Source organism: Falco naumanni, chromosome 5 (assembly GCF_017639655.2).
Source record: "Falco naumanni isolate bFalNau1 chromosome 5, bFalNau1.pat, whole genome shotgun sequence".
In the NCBI taxonomy this organism is placed as follows: Eukaryota; Metazoa; Chordata; class Aves; order Falconiformes; family Falconidae; genus Falco; species Falco naumanni.
In genome coordinates, this window is record NC_054058.1 from 61,001,782 (window position 1) to 61,018,532 (window position 16,751).

The 16,751-nt window shown below is 42.7% G+C and overlaps 1 protein-coding gene and 1 long non-coding RNA gene across 5 annotated transcripts in view; one reads left to right on the forward strand and one right to left on the reverse strand.

The window, feature by feature from the left end:
• Positions 1-12,405: 12,405 nt before the first annotated feature.
• On the reverse strand, positions 12,406-14,826 carry LOC121088998. Its single transcript, XR_005828098.1, has 3 exons — positions 14,466-14,826; positions 13,999-14,076; positions 12,406-12,721 (listed from the first exon to the last, which is right to left on the reverse strand). It is a non-coding gene; the product is annotated as an uncharacterized LOC121088998 (long non-coding RNA).
• A 172-nt stretch (positions 14,827-14,998) lies between these two features.
• SYT1 (synaptotagmin 1) overlaps positions 14,999-16,751 on the forward strand; it is a 358,533-nt gene continuing 356,780 nt past the window's right edge. For 3 of the 4 annotated variants that reach the window (XM_040596427.1, XM_040596424.1, XM_040596425.1), the window contains exon 1: positions 15,000-15,349. The gene's annotated coding sequence lies outside the window, so the exon portion shown is untranslated. Of the gene's footprint in view, positions 15,350-16,751 lie in introns of all 4 variants that reach the window. The other variant, XM_040596428.1, reaches the window with a different exon arrangement.

Sequence of the window (16,751 nt, forward strand, 5' to 3'; positions counted from 1 at the left end):
AACTTGTCTTTCCTTTAAAAATGCCACCAAAGCATTCCTGGTTGCATTCCTGTCTTGCTTACAGTTACAAGGCCAATAGACTTTCTGCTTGCCAGTGAGCACCAGATCAGAGAAGGAGTTGTCTATTAATTCACTGAGTTATCGAAGTCAGTTTTGAATCGAGAAAGCTGCATTTATAGCTGGAAAACAATCAGAGCCCAGTTTAGGCTCAGGGCCCTTAATGCCTACTGTAGCCAACAAAGCTTTCTCTTCTGCCTTTTTCCTCACCTTTTTTCTTTTGCACTTTCTAAAGTAAAATTTATTTATACAAGTGCCCTTTTGTTTTCTATATTGCCTTCAGGCAGAGCAGGATTCTTTTTTATTGCACTGACATTGTTTTGTCCAGAAGTTTCAAAACCATTCACGAAGGAGACAATCCTCCTACCTTGTTCCTTTGAGCAGATGTGCTGACGTGTTTGTTCTCCTTAGAATAACATATTTAATCTTTTGAGCAAATCACCTGACTTGAGAGAAGAAATCTGCATTCCACTAGTCTCCAGGCTAAACAGGTTAAATTTGTTAACCATAATGTAATTTGGTTAGAGCAAAGGAGGGTAACACCAAACTAGAGTTTTTTTCATCTCTCCCACTATACTCAGATACAAAATAGTCTACATGTCTAATCTTTCCTGTCTTCCAGCTCTGAGATCTCATGGGTTTGTTGTCAAAACTTGCTTCTTGTAAAGTCTGCAGGACTGCAGCCATGTTCCACTTCAATGATCTAAAGGCCCATTGCAGAGCAAGTGTGAGGGGTTTTTGTATCAGTTGAAGATGGGCAGGGTCCAGTTCAACTCCCAGATAACTTGTGACAAAGTGAAACAATTGCATAGGAATCACAAAGGCCAAGAGGTTAAGAACCATTATGGGTATGTACAAACGCAAGGATGTGAAAATACCTATGGGCTTGTCAATGGTTTTTTACAGATTCTGTGCAGACTCCTTAGGGGTGTACAAATTCTACACCGAATTAACAAGATGAAAATCCAAACAGTTAGAGGCATAAGAATAGGTCATTGAACTGGTGAAGAAAACCTTAAACCAGGAAAAGCCCTGGAGTTCTAAACCACCAGAAAGCAGACACATTTACTGAGATCTAACAGGCAAGGCAGAGAAGAAAATCTTGCTTGAAAGCAGTTGACAGAAATATAAAAATAGCCTTCTGGTGTGCAACTGAGTTGAAAAAAAATTATCTTTTAATATAAAGCAATCGCACCATTTCAGCAGATGAAGGAATGTGTGGCACATTCATGCTAAAATACTAAATCACACAAAGAAGCTGCTGCACCTAAGCAAATTCAGTGCATGTTAGTGAGATGATGATGCTACCACAGAGAGTAAGGTGTCCCCTGGGAAGGCCTCCTGGGAAACTTCCAGAATGTACATAGTCATCCTGATGATTATCAGCTGAAATCCTCTTACTTGGTTTTAGATGGATTCAACCTGAGGTATCTGTTCTGTACTATTAGTTTTACCTCTACAGGAAAATACTGTGGGAAGAGTGAAACAGTTCTGACTGTTCAGGGAAGATGCTACTATTGCAACAATTGCCTACCAGTACTCTCTTTTGTTTAGAAGCTGCTGTAGCTTTTACTAACGATCTCAGAATACTGGCTGCTCAGTGATTACCTTAAAATAAAGAATATGACTGCAGGGAAAAGGTATTGTGTGTCTTTGGAGAGGTCATATAAGGTCAAATGACATTTTGTTCATCTTTCCTTTCTAATAATGATTAATTGCATCACTAAATGTAAATTCCTGTGTATTGGCATTGTGACTGGATTGCAGAGGATTGAAGGATCTTTAGTATTGCCAACTGCAACTACCCAAACAAAAGATATCAAACCCTAAATCTCAAAAGACTGGCTTGAAAATGAAATTTAAAAAGATACAGGAATTTGTAGATCATACTTGCTCCTGTGTTGAAACCTGGGTGCTGTTTTTCCCAAGCTTTATTGCATAATGTTTTTAAGCTAGCCACAAATATAAAACAAGTAAAAAATCTGAAATGTTAATCAACTCCTAGGGCTCGGAGTATAGCTGGGAAGAGTGCTCAATGTCAAGGGAAACTGAGCTGACTGAAGCAGAAGTTTTGTTTCCCTTTGGTATTTTACTACAGGTAAATTACAATACCAATGCATCACATATTTTCTAAACTGTGCATTTGATAAATAACAAATAAATGAAATGTAATTTATTTTCATTTAGAGTGTAGTTTAAACTGCATGACTCATGTCTTGTTGCATCATTCCACATAACTTGTTTACAAAACAACTTGTTTTCTGCAATGATACTGTGCATGTTTAGGGGACAGTCATTACTACCCTGGCTTGCAAATTTTGACTGAAAAAGACAGCATCTGAATTTTGTAAATATATATGCAATAACCTAAATCCTAGCTACATTACATTGGTTCTGCTGTTTCTTCTGATTTGAAAGAGAAAGATCTGCTTTTAAAGATAAGCAGGTTGATTTTAAAACTACAAGCTATGGATTGAAAAACAAAAATGGTGGAATCAGAGAGAAACAGATATGCAAAACAAACATCAGAAACATATAGATGCCAATGCAAAACAGTTATGCTAAACATGTTCTAGTGATATATGACTGGCATTCTAATAACAGAAAACATTTGAGAGTTAGCATATGAGCGGGATGTTATATGGTTCTAGCGCAACCTAGGAGCTACTGACAGCTGCTGGGAGAGGCTTCATGCAAATTGGTTTTTAAAACTGAATCTTATATCTGTTATGCTAGATACTGTGATCTCTAAGCCTCTTACCCAAGACACTAGGTAATGGAGTTTGGCTAGGTTTACTCTCCCAAGCCCAGAAGCTGCAGGACAGTGTACCACCTGGAACCCTGCCTACACCCTACAAACGCAAACTCAACAAAATGTGCTAGTTAGGGCATAGCTATACTATGGAAACCTGAATCTACAGTGTCTTCGGTGCCCTCTTCCACCTCCCTACCATCCTGTATTTCTGCTGCGGTTCTGCTGGGAAACTGCCATTTTCAGATCAGCTATCTTTCTTCAATTATTTAGACTGAGCACCAATAAGACCTCCCTGAGTCTCTATTCTTAGGTAAATTTGACCCTGTGTACAACTGTGGCTCTGCTTCCCACTGCAAGATGACATTTCTCTATGCACATGTCTCTGTGTTTGGAACACAGGCTCCAGCTCTTCCTTAGTTTTAACAGCAAACTGGTTTTGCCAAGGTAACAGCCAACCTGAATCCTTGAGATGTGAAAACAAGTGAAACCATCTTCAGAAACACAGAGCTTCTTGCTGCTGCAAGCTGTGGCTTTGTGTCTATGTTTGAGCTGCTTTTGATTTTAAGAAAAAGCAGTAAACTTGCTTTAAAGAAAATTATAATATAAGCATTGGTTTAAAGCTACTTAATGCGTTAACACGTATCTGTCCAGGCGATACCAAGGTTATTTCTAGAAAGGAACCTGAGACTAGCAGTTTCTGAGTAGCCTTATAGGCTGACATGAAATTAAGCTGCTAGAAGAGGATGTTCAAGTGAAGGGCCAGTATTCTTGGGGTCAACGCCATCAAGTGAATATATAAAGAACCAGAAGCCAATTAAGGCATTTAACTAAAAGGTTTGAATTTGAGAAGTTAGGATCGTCAAAGATCAAACTAGCTTCACAGTCCTAAATTAGTTCTAATTGGAGAAGGGTATGTTCTGTTAAACCTGGCTTGAGACCATTAAAATGTTCAAAGGGAAAACAAAAAGTACATGTCCCAAAACTGTCAGTCATCTTGTAAGCAATGGATTTTTGAGGAGTTTAGTAATGGAAAACTTAGATTAAATAATGCAGTGAGAGTGAGTCACATACAGGAAGTCTAGTTTAAATACAATATAAATATTGCATGTGGTGTTAGGGGAGGAAAAATGGAGGAAGAACTTTACAAGGAGTGAAATGATACCATTAAATACAAACAAGACATGGAAATGAAATAAAAAAAACAAAACCAAAACACCTGTACTCCCACAGCCAAATATCTCTGTCACATTAAGAAGAACAAAGCCCAGAAAATATCAGCATTACCTTAATTTAAATGATAATACTCACATTTGCATAACAATTTAGAATAGATATGAGTTCAGTTATGAAGAAGTGGAAAGAGAACTGGTCAAGAGCATCCTCGGACTTCAGATTACCTGGGTTCTTTCACCAAGAGATCCATCTTACAAAGTCACCTAAGTCCCAGATTCCCATGATATCTGCGGAGAGATCTTGGTACACCATTATCAGCATAGCTGTATGTCAGTGCAATTGATGACATGACTCAAATCAAAATTGTACTTCTGGAAACCTTCCCAGAAGTTTACATTAGTGAATTCTCACTCTTTGACTTTAGGAATATAACATTATACAGTGCATTAGAAGCTGAAGGCACAGAGCAAAGAAAAGGTTTAGTTACAGTTCCTGTGTGGAACATTATAAATATTATGGCAAGGATAAAGTAGTCAAGATAAGAAACTAAAAATAAAAAAATACTGATGAGAAAATCACCTTAGAAATGACATCCTGAGGCACAGGATATTGATGATGAATAATAATAAAATTCAATCTCAGATAGTGCTGAAGGTTCCAGCAAGACCTGCAGAGATTATGTTTATCAGTCACTTCTCTGTGGCTTATTAGGAGAATTCTAATTCAGCCAACTCTCCAACTCTAGCTAAGTGGTATGATCTGAAGGCAAAGATTACTCTGCTATACTTTCTGTCATGGAAGAATGCATTTGATATATATTTTTAACAAGGAGAATAAACATACACAATATTTTGGAGGAAAAGCACTGTAGAAGGAACTGTTACTGAAATTGTACTAAAAATTTAGTGCTGGAAAGTGAAAGACTCTTGCATATTTTAAGGTTGCTTCAGGGTATTCCAGCAAGCCCTTGAAGTTAAAAAGAATGAAATCGGAAAAAGACTTTTTCATCTTTTTCCAGACAGCACAAAACCCAACTCCAAAACGAACTTTAAACTCACGGTATGTTCTCCATGCAAAACAAAGAGTGTCTTCATTGCAATACTGGCTTTACTACTAGCTTTACTACTCCTATGCTAGCCTTACTATTTAATTTACTTTAGACTACTGCTAGTTTTAGACTATACTATTACTGCTACACTAGCTTTGCTACTTTACTATTTTACTTTATACACTATTTTTGTTTTATTTTAAAATATACTATTTGACTTTTACATTAATTTACTATTTTATTTTTACTACTGCTATACTAACTTTACTACTCTGTACAACTTTCCTGCTACTATACTAGCTTTCCAACTGCTGTAGTAGAGGTTAACATACCAGACAGCACAGAGATCATGACACTTAATTGTAGAAAATACAGGCACCATCCTCCCATCTCAATATGGATCTGTGCATGACAGCTTGGAAAGGAAGTTTCCAATGTATGATGAGAAGGTACAAAGAGTGCAAGGAAAAAGTGCTGAGATACACATTCCAAGGTTGGATTATATGAATGAACATGAGAAGCATAAGTATAAATCTAGATCTACAACAAGAGTTGTATATATGTACACTATCTGTATTTTTTCAAAGGTGATTCATAGACTACACCAAGAGTTGCATATATATATATATACACGCTATAAATACTTTGCAGAGGTGATTCATGGGTAAGCCTGTACTGTCTTTGGAACCAGCACCTTGATGCACACTGAAGTCTCCATCCAAGGTGTGTGTGGTAGCTGCAGCCACATTGCTGCAACCTGTAGAATGCAGGAAGGAGGCACACTGTGTCTCACATTGGTTTCCCCTCACTGCAAAATCTTAGTAGTTATTGATCACTATAGACCATTATTTTTCATTTATTGATACTTAGTATCTGCTTCAAACACATGCTGTAATTGTCCCAAATACAGGGGTGCTCTCCGCTTCCCAAAGCCCACGGTGCACCACAGGCACTCTGAATCTGCTCTGCAGACATCCTGACTGTGAGTGGCAATTTATTTCCATTTCTCCAACAGGAGAACCAGGACAGAATCTCTTAAGCAAGTTGTAACTTCCTACCAGGCTAGACTGGGTCATAGCTACATCTGAGCACAGTCTACTCTTTGCTGTCTGGCGACTTTGAACAAATGAAATTAATTCCAGCTAGTGGAACAACATCCCTCTCCAGGCCTGGAACTGCTGAAAGCAGGTTTTCAGGATGACGGTGAATTTCAGGACAAGAATAATCACATTTGCCCAGTGTTTGGTATACTGCTCTGAAGCACCTGATCTAAGAAGGAAGTCATTATCCCTTCAAGCTTAGTCATTCCTGATCATCAGTTTGAGCTAGGAGAATCTTCTGTCAAGAGCACAGAAATGCGCACAGACTTCCTGTACATCACCCATGACAGAATGGTTTCAGAGCAATCTCTATACTCCTCCAGTGCCAGGCATTACACAGCTTCCCCAACTTTTCAGAGCCATAAATGGTGTTCGTATCACCAGCTGATCACCACCCCAGGGAATACAGCGTTACAACGGGAGGAACGGTTGTGGTCCCTCAGAGGTTGGCTCATGGCCTCCCTGACACCGATTTCATGAAGCAGGTGTGGGAAGCTGCCCCATTTGTGTCTGGTTCTCATCAGGGATGGGCATGCACAGGCATAGCCTTCAGTTCTTTGATTTATAGCTGCGACTCTGAACCATGAATGCCAATCAGCAGCGTGTCGTTGCAGCAAAGAAGGCCAACTACACCCTTGGCTGCATCAGCAAAAGCCAGGAGGTCAAAGGAAGCAATCCTTCCCTTCTGTTCAGTACTTGCAAGACCACATGTGGAGCATTATGCCAGTTTTGGGCATTGCAGTACAAGGAAGACACTGACACCCCGGAGTGAGGCCAGTAGAGGGCCACCCAGATGGTTATGGAACCGCCATCCTTCAAGACACTCAGAACTTGACTGGACAAAGCCCTGAGGAACTTATTCTATCTGGATCTGCTTTGAGCGTGTGGTTGGAGCAGATGACCCCTAAAGGTCTCTTCCAACCAAAGTTATTTTATAAATCCATGACTACATGTTATTAGCAGCTAAACTTCATGACTATGAAGTTTAGCACCTGGATGCATCAAATCTTTTTTCTCACACAGCTCTCAAACCAACACCAGAAACAGGAACAGAACCGCAAATGGATCCTCTGTAGACTACATATACAACTCTTTGTAGTATGGCAGTGAGGGTTAGAGGTCCTTTCATAAGGGTACATAGGTTGCTGGGATCCTTTTGGAGGACCATAAGCTGGCCAGACATGGTATAGTAGCATCCATAGTGAAGAGAGCCAAAACACACCAAAAGCATCAGCTAGCCTCTGCACTCGTGCTATGAGATGCCTTTTCTAGGAGAGCCTCTGAATGTGTTCACCAACATATAGGGAGTACAGAAAGTCAGATGGACTATGAGTCACTGGCAAAAACTGGGAGTGCAAAAACACAACAGCATTTACATACCGACAAGACATTTGGTCAGACCATTTTTCATGTTCTGATCATCACTAGGGGTTCAATGTGTTTTTTCAGGGCAGGTCTCCCAACAACAGTGTGAGGCTGCCCAGCTCCAGACACGGTGAATATATTGTCATTGTGACTCCTGTAATCTATCGGTGCTCAGCCTACGGAGTAGAGTGTGTCACCATAAATGAGACATTAGATTGTAATTAAACTGGCAATTAAACTGTAAATAACTTCAGCAAATAACCTTTTTTTCCTCAAAGAAAACTGTCAAGTTTTTTTTAGAAGTGACTGCAGGAAAAATCAAACAATTTCTATTTAAATTAGAGTACAAGGGAAGGTAGACTACTATAAAGAGTTTGGAAAAAGTCAAACGTGGACATTTTTATGAACTCCTGTAAGAAAAAAATTGCATAACCAGTTTCCTTAAAAAAAATATCAATTGGTCAGAGATAAAGCTTAGTAACTTTCAGAGGGAAAGCCAAACTGAAGACTTAGTTAATAAAAAAACCTTAGCATTGAGCAGGTCTTTTTAAACTTAGGAGGAATGACTGTTGCTCTAATAAATCCCTGAGGTTATTCTGCAGATACCTTCATATTTATGAAGGAATAATAATGATAATGCCTTTCTGTGATTATGGTGGGGAAAGTGTGGGTCATAGATTCCAGCAGAAGGAAGAACACTAAGGCATGAAGGAGTCCACTGTAAGTCTCAGAATAACTTAATCTAGGCTCTCATCTTCAGAAAGAACATTTTAATTTAGAGTTTCAACATCAAAGACCATATGAAATCACCATTTCTTTGAAAATCCACACTTAAGGACAAGAAGATATTGGCCAAAATCCTTAAACTAATTAGTACCAAACACTCCTCTGGGGTGAACTTTTCCCTGGGATCAAATTACTGAGCTTAAGCTAGCAAGCTCTTAGTCCGACTTCAGTGTGGGCAAGAATGAGCTTCTAGTGATAAGAATCTTTATACTTTATTATCTCCATCCTAAATTGCTTTTTAGTCTGTTTTTATTCTTTTTTTTCCCCCCTTCTATCCATTAAGTAACATTCCTTACTAGTTACTTCTGTTCACATACAAACAAGAACTAAAACCAAACCGACGACTTGGCAATTTTCCATTCCTCAGCAGGGAACAATCTATTACTGTACTTCATCTTCAGTCATAACTCTGACTGTAGATTTTACCTCCATCCCTAAGAGAAAAGGAACAATCCTGATTCTTGCAGAAAAAGGTCTAATATCAAGGCTGAAGAGGACGATTGTGATGGTCCGGATCACTTCTCACTTAGGACTGGCAAAGTTATCACAAAATACATTCCCAGACGAACAGGAAGGACAGAGAAGAAGGAAGGTAAGAGGACTGGCAACTAAAGAGGTCAAAAGCAAAAAACTAGGAAGGTGATAGGGGATTCTCATTCACAGATTTATGAGTAGCTGAGGAAGATGATCTTGCTCCAGACTAAGTAAAAACTATTGAGTAAGGAAGAAGCTATGTCCCCAGTGTGCAAGTGGAATCTCTGCTCCCTTAAAACTTCATATTTAAACTCACGACTTGAATTAAAATTATGCACTGCTACATTAACTTCTTTGGATCTCTATGATAGCTTGATTTATAGAAAATAGCAGTCATGGAAACTGCTTTTAAGACAGCAGGTCTTACTACAGGTTTATACCTGTATGACTGAGGAGAATTAAGTTCACTGGGCAGGATTTATTTTTGCTTTGCCTAAGCTTTTAAAAAGCAAGAAAGGTCTTTTTCACATTAACATATTTTAATGATTAAAAATGCAGCTTTGACTTGGATAAATATCTATCAAGGTTTGCAGAAGAGACATTACCATTGACCTTATCATCTTAACAACACTGTTCCAGTTGGAGAGCTCTATTCCCTTCTTATTCTTATGTAATTTGAAGGCTATGGCATACGCTATAGAAAAAGCAATATGGGAAACAAAACAAGCCTTTTAGTTTGAAAACAAAATGGTGCTGCTGACAGACAAAATTACCAGAGGCAACTAGTTTACCGTATTGCATACTGGCTCAAACATAGCTGTGAAGAAACTGAAATTAAAATTTCTTTTTGTCTAATTATATTAATGATATATAATTTTCAGTTCATTTAGCCATGTGTTCTGCAAGCTTTTAAGCTCAACAGTAGTCTAAACATCAGAATTGTACAGTGACTGCATTCCTGTAAGAGAAGTAAATAAATCTAAAAAAAACGGACAGAAAATATTATGAAAAGGTGACTTCTGTAAAAAAAACCCTCACACCTTTATGGTTTGGCATTTTAAATATGAATACCAGGGTAACTTCACTGTGCCCTTGAAAGAAATGATAGTGTGAGCTAAATGGAAAAAAAAAACCAACCTACAAACAACAGAACCTTGAGAATTATCTATCGGACTACTGATACTCAAAAGTATTTTCTGAAATTCAGAATACATTAAGTAGTTTTTTACCCTAGTAACTCTGTCCCATTTTTAATTCCCATGGTCAGAAGCATGGCAGAACTGCCCATGCTCCATGGCTGGGCTGGCTTTCTGTTTCTTTGTTACATGTCTGCTGCATGTTGAAGGTTTTGTGCAGATCACAAATAAGAGACATGAAATTCAGGCAGCCTGAAGCCACAAGATTTTACCTACATTTCAGTATTATATTCTAATGCACGTATTATTCACCCTCCACTCTCAGGTTGGTGTAAATATAAGCATATTTTGCACTTACCAGGCAAATCATTTGAGTCTCTCAAATCAGAGCTATCCCTGTTTTGTACTGGAGACGATGGAATGTCCTCTTTTATGCGCATTGTGACAATTAGCAGATCCATTTGAAAACACCTTGTTTAAGTCTCGACCCTCTTCTCAGGGGTAACACTGACTGCCATTAGACAGCTCTTCCTCGCGTTTTGTGAAGGTCAGCTCCACAAAATTAAATTAGAAATCCCACTTCCCATTCTTTTTATTACACAGACATCCGTATGATGCATATGCTCACCAGTGATTGGAAATTTTACACCGGGGAAGCCATAATGTCTACCACCATAAGGTAAGATCCAAGACTGATAATATCTGGGCACTCTGGAAGCTAACGGTTCAGTAGTTTGTCATTTTATATAGTAGATTCTGCCTGAAAAGAAAACCAGGACATCAGTCCAGTTTGTCCTACCTGCACCGAAAATGCGTTTTTTCTGGAATACCACTCTGAGCACCACTTGGTGAAAACTGATTTTCAAAGTGGGGAGGAGTATTAAGGATGCAGACTTGTCCACCCAAAAGAGAATCCCTGAACTAGGGGCACCATCTACAGGGGAACAGACTGATACTGACTCAGATCTGTCCTTGTGTTACAGAGCTGACATCTATCAAAGCATATGCAGGTTGGTTTGACTACACTTGAACACTCTCTGGTAAAAGAGTAATTCCATTTTAATTTTCTTCTATGCTGCCACAGCATCCAGGGGCCCTGGGCGCAGAGCTGGAGCTCTCTGTGTCAGCTGCTATACAAATGCAGATTAAAAGAGACCATCTCTGCCTAAACAACTTGGAAGCAGCAGCTGATGTGTACGGAACAAACACAAGAAAACAATGAAATCAAATGGCAAATTGAGACAAACGTCAGTCAGCAGAATAACAAGTTCTTTGATTTTACCCCTGTGATTTTTATCTAGAATCAAAACCAACCCAAAACCTCAATAGTTGTTTTCCACTCCCTCTATCCAACTCACAGTCTCACACATCGCTCCAAAAATCATCTTCAAAGACCTACTTCATATGGTTTTGTTAGTTGTGTATAGCTGAATATTTTACTATTTATTCGTTTTACTGAAGCTTAATTCACACTTTTGGGACTCAGCTTCCTCACTTTGCTTTCATGTCTTTCAGGTTCTCCTGATGTAGATTTGGCTTCCTGACTGGGAATGTGCCTTCTAAACACACCATCATCAGCCGGTATGTGTTACACAAACTTTACTGAAACCAAGCGTGGGACAACAGGGCACTAAAATGGGATTCCAAATTTTTAAATTTCAGCTGTACATACCAGCCCTTGGATTCCCCGTCAACTGGGAAAAAAACAATTGAGAGCGGGTGTTTCATCTGCTAAAAGAAGTATCATAATGCAATTGGATCTTCCTTCGAAAAGCTGTCCCATTTCCCTAAGCATAAGACAATTTCTTTGTCTTCAGGCAAACAAACTACTCTCAAAATAAAAATCTTGAGGATAGGAAAGATCAAAACAAAAGGGAAACCAGGAAAAAAATAACATGACCATGAAGAACAAAGTAAAAGCATCTTTCTGTTCAAAACAGGTACCTGAGATCTTGGACAAGACAAGGCTAGTGAATAATTTCATCATGACAATCACAGTTCAGTCCCTGTTAAGTTTCCAGTTCTAGACTCTCCCTGGTAAGTAAATTAACATGCCATCATTATCATTTACTCATTCACCTGCCACTGGTGTGCCCTCATGATTTATATGACTTCCCATCTTGAACATCTAATTGTGGCAGTTGTGGTCCTTGGTCACCAAAGGACGACGTACAAAAGAAAACGGATGGCAGCTTGGGCCTAAAGCCAGAGCTCTGATTGCTGTTTTTGATGTGCTACAATTGTTGTTGCTCCTGAACTTGCCTCAGTTCAGTGACTGTAATTCTAGTATCTGCCCTTTATATATCATAAAACTCGCCAGGATAAGCCTGAAAATATTTTGGTTTCACTGGCTTTGGCCCAGGATTTTGTCACCTTTATGGAGCAAGCAGGAGTCTTTTACTTTCAAAACCTAGCGTTTATGGCTCATATTGCTTTCTAATCTTGAAGGTTTTATCTTGAAGTCATAGTATACAGAGAGTAAAAAATAAAAATGGCAAAGACAAACATTGCACCATTTCTGGTCTCGCTTTTTTATTCAGATACTTCCCAGACGCTCCTCAACCTTTGGCTCAGTCAAAGTCTAAATTAAAAGCAAGGAATATGAAGGATATAACAGAGTCTTGTTCTTCATTTCTATTCGGTACGTTTCCTGATGGCACTTCCGAATAGTAGACACTACTTAAAATTCTTTTGATGCACTAATGCACATAAAAACAAAACAAAATGAAACAAAATAGGTCTTGGGTTTAGAACATAATTCCTTCTGGATTTGCATGTTTCTTCTTTTTTTCTCATGATAGGATACCTTCTTCTTCCCTGAACACAACTGTGGAAGACATAACAACAGTAATTACAATGATCTGTGTTTTCTGAGTTTAATGGCTAGGACTTGGTTAGCACTCCAAGCATTCATCAAATGGCTCCTGAGCTCCTCTAGCATGTCCTTGCCCATTATCGTTCAAGTTTCACAGATTCCTTTGGTTTTATTACCGTCATGACTGGACAGCAACTACCCATTTCTTTGAGGATGCCGTAGTGAAATAAAACTTCCTCACAGGACTGGAGACATCCTGTATGAATAAGCTTTTGGGTACAAAAGGAACTGAAGGAAGTACGTGTGCTAGAAGGAACGCAACCTTTGCAGCAATTTCTCCACTGCAAATTACCAAGCTTAGAAAAGATTAGGAGAAATCTCTCCTACCACTCTCCTAGCCCCTACCGCACCTGCCCTTTTTTTTTTTTTTTTTTTTTTTTTTTTTTTAAATCCAGCAGAATAAACACCTATGGACTAAAACAGAGAGTGAGAAAGTGATGGTATACTCCTCAGGGCTACTGCCAGACAGCATTTCTGTTCTGTACTGTCTATACACTAAGAGAGGGCCGTTTGCCTCATGTGAAGTTTCTTGTCTTTACTTAAATACTAAGACAGAGTATGATGTGTCATGCCTTGCGAATGCCAGACTCCCACAGACTTCTGGCTGTGTGGCTGTTAGGAACACAGCATCAGGTTCTCATAATCGGTAGCACTGAAATGTGTGGGTTTTTTAACTGACCAGATAAATGATCCTAGAGAAAACAGTTCTTGGTATCTATTGTATTGGGAGAGAGAAAACAATCACACAGGGTGATCTGGGCACGCAGGCGACAGCTTCTGCATATGCAGTTTATATTACGGTGGTCCCTCCTTTCCCTAGGTTAGCTAGAGCCGGTATTTGCTTTCCTTTTCTCTTTCTCCTCTCATGACCTAATGTGCTCATATAAAAAAACCTCATATTGTGACTAATAGACCTAAAAACCTATGTCCAGCACTGATAAAATGCATATTTGAACTGAATTGGAAAATGGCTGTGATTTTTAGAAGCAAATCCCACCATGAAGGCATGGGTGGGGAATGGCAGGACGACGTTCTGTTGAAGGCACAGTAAGTTACTTAGGGAATGTGGGAGCCTTCCAACTTGCTCAGTTACTCACTAATGACGGCATACGGGCTCCTCTCTTTGCCAACATTTGCTATTTATCATATTAAGATGTAATTCAGGTAACTTTCTCTCTCACGTACTAAATGTAACCAACTAAATGGTTGTGGAATACATTACTACTTACTCAACTTTTCTTAGAAATTCAGCAGGATCCCGTAGTACTGTGCATCAAGCCCGGGCTGGAACCTGTATGTTTGGTACCCTGTGAACAATTAAAGGTTATGGGCAACTCTTGCATAAGTACCACACTATTATTTTACAGTTTTTCACACAAAATTATGTTTTCCTCCCGTGCCTTTGAGGGTACAGATGCAACAATAATATACGCTGAAGAACAAAGAACTTTAGTCTGTTGTGGTTTTAAAAGCTGAGCTTACATCTAAATCTATTTCCATTTCCCTCTGGAACTGGAGCAGCTTTTTATGTTATATTAAACATTAGACAAATAGGGTAGATCTAATTAAAAGTTGAAGAAATGTGCTTCCCTTAATTGAATTTGCTACAGTTACATTTTGCAGACCAACGTTAATCAAAGCTCCAGTTCAGAGTGGATGGATCACGGGAATTAAGTTAACCCTCGCATGCCCTTACCTGAACACACGATACGGTCTGCCCTCGCATAAGCCACTGACGCCAAACACGACTCCCCGCTCAGTCGCGACTGCCCGGCGCAGGCTGCCCAAGGGCCCACCGGAGCGGGAGGGCCGCGCACCGCAGGCCCGTTAAAAGTACCGAGTACGGCGGGACTGCGGCAGCGCCGGGCGGGGGGCGCCGCCCCCGCTCCCCGTCGCCCCCGGAGCGCCCCGCAGGCGGCGCCGCGCCCTGCGCGGGGCACACAGGTCACCCGACGGCCGCCGCGGCTGTGGCACGGCACCTCGTGCCGCCCGGCGGCGGCCCCGCGGCGGCCCCGGGGGCCGCGGTGCCAGCCCCGGCCGCCATGCGCGGGGATGCCCTCGCCCTCCTCCTCCTCCTCCTCCTCCCCCGCCTGCCGCTGCCCGGCCCCGCCCGACGGGGCAGACAGGGACCGCGCGGCCGTGGGATGGGCGAGGCCGGCGCGGCGGCTCCACCCATGGTGGGCGCCGTCCGATTGGCTGGCGGAGCCCGTCTCCCCGCCCCCCAGCCAATGAGGGCGGCGGGCCGGGGGTGATGGGCTGCTTCTCGCGGGAGGGATTCCTGGAGACGCTGCAGTGTGGCGGCGCTCCCGGCGCCGCGCATCCCCCGTGCCGCCTCCGCCTCCCCGCCCGCCTTGCCTTGCCCTGCCCGCCGGCGGCCGCTGCCGCTGAAACTTAGAGCCCGGCGCGCCGCCAGCCCGCCGAGCGCAGGGGGCTGGGGCAGCCTGCCTGCCGTGCGCGGGGGCGGTCCACCGCGCACCTCACCGGCCACCGCAGCCTCGCCCCGGGAGGGGCCCGGGCGCGCGTGGGGCCGCCGCGGGGGAGGCTGAAGGGCGAACCGGCTGCACCCGCCCCGGTTGCCAGGTAAGGTAGCGCTCCGGGGCGGCCGCGCCCGGGCGGCGTCGCCTTGGGCGGGGGGGTGGGTGTGGGGGGGGTGGGCTCCGCTGCGTGGGCGGGGGGAGAGCACATGCTGGGGGGCGGCTGGCGGCGCCGCCTGCCCGGCGGCTCTGCCCGCAGCTGCCGGGGGCCCGCCCCCGGGGCTCTCCCGCGGGGGGCGGCTCAGACAAAGGGGGCGCCCGCGCCCCCCGCCCCCCTCCGCCACCGCGCTCCGCCGGCGCCCCCCGCCCCGGCTGTGGCAGCGGGGCGCCGCCCGCCCGCCCCCCGCCCCTCCCCGCCGCTGCCCGGGGGCGGCCGCCGGGCCAACTTGCTTCTCCGGGTGTCACCTGGGTGCCGCCGCCCCCGGCAGGGCGGTGTGTCCCGGCGGCGGGCGGGGGGCGCACCGCCGTGCCTCCCCCGGCCCCGGCCCCCGCGGGCAGCGTGCAGCCGCTTGGGTGTCAGTTCCCAACAGCCTTTCCTGCCCTACTCGGAGGGGCTGTCAGGCGACTGCGTGTCCTTCCCGTGCGATCCCGGTTTGTGCCCTCGGACGTTATTACCGTCGTTTTACCGAGTACCGCCCGCCTGGCCGTGCTTTCGGGTGCGTTACGGGCAGTTCCGTAGGCGCACGCGGCATGGATCGGGGCTCAGCGCTCTGCTTTAAAGTTAATAATCTCCTATCAAACTCTACTAGGCAGAGCAGTGAGAAAGTGGCAAAGAATGTTAATATTTCTTTTGTTTTTAGTCGTCTGGAATAAAGATGTCAAAGACTACCGGCTTCTGGTAGTCAGTATAGTAAGTAAATTAAATGTAGTCATTGGAATGAGCCTTTATGGCACTCTCAACAATCTGTAATTCAATCATCTCTGATACGAGCTGCCTTTTGCTATTATTCATCAGACCCAGCTGAGTGATTTCTGTCAGATGGGAAGTGGTAGAGAGAAATCTCTAGGTAAATGTAACTGAAAAGCTTTCCAAGCGGAGTCCTAAATGAGCGCAGAAAAGCACTTGGCCACAATCTTGAGACAGATGTTAGCATCCAAATAAATAATTTCTTTTGATTGTCCGGGGGATGTCAAGGCTGATTTTCCTTATTTAATAGCCATTTGCAGGTGAAGAGGGAGCTCTGCGTTTATTACCTTGTAAACTCGATGCAAAACGCTGTAATGCAATAATATTTCACTGTCTCTGAAATAATATTTTCTGTACAAAGGTCGGTAGAGTAATTTTAGGTACACATACATGTTGTAGACCTCAACTAGACTACTAATCAGCCATGGCAATATTGATCCTCTGAGCAGCTATGCAGTGTGCCGTCGGTATTGTGTGTTAATCTATTACATGCTGTTTAAACTGCTTTATTGTGAGAGAGAGTTGCTTCATCCTAAGAGGC